Source organism: Zingiber officinale, chromosome 10B (assembly GCF_018446385.1).
Source record: "Zingiber officinale cultivar Zhangliang chromosome 10B, Zo_v1.1, whole genome shotgun sequence".
In the NCBI taxonomy this organism is placed as follows: Eukaryota; Viridiplantae; Streptophyta; class Magnoliopsida; order Zingiberales; family Zingiberaceae; genus Zingiber; species Zingiber officinale.
The window spans coordinates 16,312,661-16,317,467 of NC_056005.1; the positions used below are offsets into that span (position 1 = coordinate 16,312,661).

The 4,807-nt window shown below is 45.6% G+C and overlaps 1 long non-coding RNA gene across 1 annotated transcript; it reads right to left on the bottom strand.

Annotated features, from left to right (window-relative positions):
* Window positions 1-424: 424 nt before the first annotated feature.
* LOC122028575 lies at window positions 425-1,052 on the bottom strand. Its single transcript, XR_006124862.1, has 3 exons — window positions 872-1,052; window positions 600-692; window positions 425-523 (listed from the first exon to the last, which is right to left on the bottom strand). It is a non-coding gene; the product is annotated as an uncharacterized LOC122028575 (long non-coding RNA).
* Window positions 1,053-4,807: the final 3,755 nt, after the last annotated feature.

The following is a 4,807-nucleotide window of genomic DNA, read 5'->3' on the forward strand; positions in this document are numbered from 1 at the left end:
CATAAGACATTATCAAAAGATAAGTCAAAGGGTACCCGCCTCAAATAGAAGGTACAATCCAAATCCGAAGTCAACGTCGAGACGCCTGTCTCAAATCAGACTCCTGCGTCAAACAACATATATATTTTATTTAGCTAAATCCACATGAATAGCTAAATAAAATCTCTAACACTAAATTAGGGTAAAACCCTAATCCACAATCTCAACCTACCTAATTAATCTAATGGTTAATTAGGATTAGTTATCTAATCCCTAATCTCCCATTAGATTAGAAATCCAATAGTAGACTAGGGTTAATTACTTTAACCCTAATCATTCCATTAGACTAATTCTAAACGATTAAATCTAATCACAAACCCAATTCGAAACATAATCTAATTCAACAGCATGTAACAAATCCCTACACCTTACCTCGAATCTCAACTGCTGTTGATGCTGGATCACTGATGGATAGGTGGCTGCCAAACCAAAAACAAACAACCTCTCTGCTGGATACACCTCATAACCACAGAACCTAACCTTACTGGATCAATCGGATCAAAATAAGAAGATCACAATTCAACCAAGCATCCCAAATTCAAACAATCACCTCCTCTTACCTCCAATCTGAGACTTCAATCGGCAACAATGAGAAGTCCAAGATCTGATCAGAACAGAACCTCACTCTTCTTCTCCAATCCCGTAACCTCAATCTATAGCAAAGAAGAGAAGATGCCAAAATCTGATCAAGAGGAAAAAGGAAGGGATCCGACACTTTCCTCAATCCAAGCAAGAAGGATTTACCAGAACAAAACCCTAATCTGGCGAAATCTGTGAATCAATCACAGATCCGGCGATGAATCAAGAGGAAAGAAGAGTTTCAATGGCTTACCCTTTGAAGCCCTAATTGCTCTTCCACACCGGCGATCGAGTGGCACGGCTCCGCAAGGTAGATGGCGAAGGCTAGGGTTCGGATCTCCTTTCAACTCCACCGAGAGGTTGCCCGCGCAGAGGCGATGATCCGGAAGGAAACGCGACCTCCAAACTAGCTGGATCGATGGAGGAGATGGGGTGCTCAGCTGCCAGCAATCACTTGCCCTGATGACGTCGTCATCGTCGGAGAAGAGAAAGGCTAGGGCAGAGGAAAGGGGCGCGTGATCAAAGGGGATCGGGGAAGAAGAGAGGCTCGGGCTCGGGTGGAGAGGGCAGAATGGAATCGGCGTTTTGGGGAAGGAAATAAAGAGAAAAGGAAATATATATTAAAACATTTCCTCACTTAATCGGGTATCCCAAATAGGCTTTAATCCGAACCTGAAATTGATCCCCTCAAAACCCGTCTTACGAGCTCGAAAAAATTCCCACAAAATTTCTAAAAATTCCGGAAAAATTTTATACGGATAATTCTCAAATAACCCTATTTATTTTATTTTTCCGAGATCTCACATCCTCCCCTACTAATAAAAATTTGGTCCCCAAATTTCGCTATAACCAACAGCAAACACTGAAATATAACCATGCAATATAAATGCTGAAAGGAACTCTAACCCACATACCTCAAGTAAAAAGATGGGGGTATCGAGCTCGGATCGTATCCTCCAGCTCCCACGTAGCCTCCTCGTCAGAATGATGCTGCCATCCGACTTTAACTAGCCGGACAGTCTTGTTCCGCAACTGACGCTCTCTATAGTCCAGAATCCGCACCGGAACCTCCTCGTAAGTAATATCAGGCTGAATAGGAACAGATATATCTGACAGAACATGTGCCGGATCGAATACGTATCTCCTCAGCATAGATACGTGGAATACATCGTGAATGCCAGCTAGAGATGGTGGTAGCGCCAGACGATAAGCTACTGCTCCAATCCTCTCCAAGATCTGGAATGGCCCAATATATCGAGGAGCTAGCTTACCTCGGAGACCTAATCTCTTCACCCCTTTTGTGGGTGAAACTCTAAGAAATACATGATCACCAATGGAGAACTCCAGGGGTCTCCGTCTCTGATCAGCATAACTCTTCTGACGGTCCTGGGCCTCTGACATCCTCCGTCTGATAGTGCGAACTAACTCTGCATCCTGCTGAGCTCTCTGAGGTCCTATCAGCTGGGCCTCCCCAACCTCTTCCCAGAGGATGGGTGTCCGACAAGGCCTACCATACAACGCCTCAAACGGTGCCATCTGGATAGCCGAATGATAGCTGTTGTTGTAGGAGAACTCCACTAATGGCAGGTGGTCCTCCCAACTGCCTCCGAAGTCCATGACACAAGACCTCAGCAAGTCCTCCAATGTCTGAATAGTCCGCCCGATCGCCCATCCGCTCGGATGGAATGCCGATCGAAACGGGTGCCTAAGGCTGCCAGAATCGGGACGTGAACCGTGGGTCTCTATCTGATATGATGCTCAAAGGAACACCATGTAATCTAATAATCTCACGACAGTATAACTCAGCTAATCGATCCAGAGAATCAGTCTTCCGAATCGCTAAAAAGTGTGCGGATTTGGTTAATCGGTCAACGATTACCCAAATCGCATCATGGCCTCGACGAGTCCTAGGCAACCCAACCACGAAATCCATAGTAATGTGCTCCCACTTCCACTCGGGAATAGGGATCCTCTGAAGTAATCCAGCAGGTCTCTGGTGCTCAGCCTTCACCTGCTGACAAACAAGACATCTGGCTATAAACTCCGCGATGTCTTTCTTCATACCGTTCCACCAATAGGAACGCCTCAAATCTCGATACATACGGGTCCCACCTGGGTGGATAGCAAATCTAGAACGATGAGCCTCCTGAAGTAACTCCTCCATGACCGGGTGAGACTGAGGTATACATAATCTGCCTCGGAAATAAACAATACCCTCGTCATCTCGTGTAAACTCGGTCTGCTGTCCGGAAGCTATCTGGCTAGAATATCGATCTCGGCTGGGCCTCTCGAATCCTCATCCCGATCGACGATCGAGCAACCATGGTAACAAGAATACCTGCTCTGTCCGTCCCTCTCCTCAAGGCCCACTGAATCAAGTCCGTGACTAAAACTCGGTGACAAGCTAAAGTCCTCTGGACTTCCGGCAGCAACCACATTAGCTTTACCCGGATGGTAGCTAATAGTACAATCATAATCCTTCAGGAACTCCATCCATCTCCTCTGTCGGAGATTGAGTTCCTTCTGGGTGAAAATATATTTGAGACTCTTATGATCAGTAAGAATCTCAAAAGTAATACCATAAAGATGATGTCGCCAAATCTTCAAAGCAAAGATAATAACGGCTAGCTCTAAATCATGTACTGGGTAATTCTTCTCATGCTCCTTCAACTGACGAGAAGCATAGGAGACTACCCTACCATGCTGCATCAAGACAGCGCCCAAGCCCTGAAGAGATGCGTCTATGTAAAGTACGAATCCGTCATCACCAGAAGGTAAAACCAAAACTGGTGCTGATACTAATCTCCGCTTCAGCTCCTGGAAGCTGGTCTCACAAGCCTCTGACCACGTGAACTTCACGCCTTTCCGGGTAAGACGTGTTAACGGCATAGCAATGCTGGAGAAACCCTCAACGAATCATCGGTAATATCCAGCCAAGCCCAAGAAACTACGGATCTCCTGGACTGACTTCGGCTGCTCCCAGGTAGTGATAGCCTCGATCTTCTGAGGATCTACAGAAATACCTCGGCTAGACACCACATGTCCCAGAAAACCAACTGAGGATAGCCAAAATGCACATTTGCTAAACTTCGCATACAGATGATGCCGTCGAAGAGTCTCCAAGACTATGCGAAGATGCTGCGCATATTCCTCCTCGGAACGTGAATAGATCAATATGTCATCGATAAATACAATCACAAACTGATCCAGATACTCCAAAAAGATACGGTTCATCAAATCCATAAATACTGCTGGAGCATTGGTAAGCCCAAATGGCATTACCAAAAACTCGTAATGTCCGTATCTGGTGCGGAAAGCTGTCTTCTGAATATCAGAATCCCTAACTCTCAGCTGATGATATCCAGACCGCAGATCAATCTTAGAATACACTGATGTATCTCTGAGCTGATCAAATAAATCCTCAATCTGTGGCAATGGGTACTTATTTCTGATAGTCACTGCATTCAGCTACCTATAATCAATGCACAACCTCAGAGTACCATCCTTCTTCTTGACGAATAGTACAGGAGAGCCCCACGGAGATACACTAGGGCGAATAAATCCCCTATCTAATAACTCCTGGAGTTGAACCTTCAGTTCGTCCAACTCTTTCGGTACCATACGATACGGAGCTTTCGATGCTGGTGCAGTCCCTGGAATCAGCTCAATAGCAAACTCCACTTGCCTTCGAGGAGGCAAACCTGGAAGCTCGTCTGGAAATACGTCTGGATACTCTTGGACTACTGGAACGTCTGAGAGCTGAGGGCTACTGATGTCATCAGTAGAAATCAACGATAATAGAAATCCCTGACATCCATGTGATAACAGTTTCTGCGCCTGTATCGCAGAAATGGTCGATATCCCATCGTCTCTGATGCCAGTGAAATCCCAAGAGGGTTGGTTCGGAGGTCGAAAAGTAACCACCCTCTTCTAGCAATCAACTGTGGCATGGTATGCAGACAACCAATCCATGCCAAGGATAATATCGAACTCGACCATTTCCAATACTAACAAATCTACCGTGAGTATAATGCTACCAAAATCTAACGGGCAATCTCTGACCTCCTGAGTGACATCCAAGGTATCACCAGATGGTAAGGAGACGGTCAGTCGTCGCGGTCTACAAGAAGGTAGTCTACCAATCTCTCTCATAAATGCACAAGATATAAAAGAATGTGAACTACCTGTA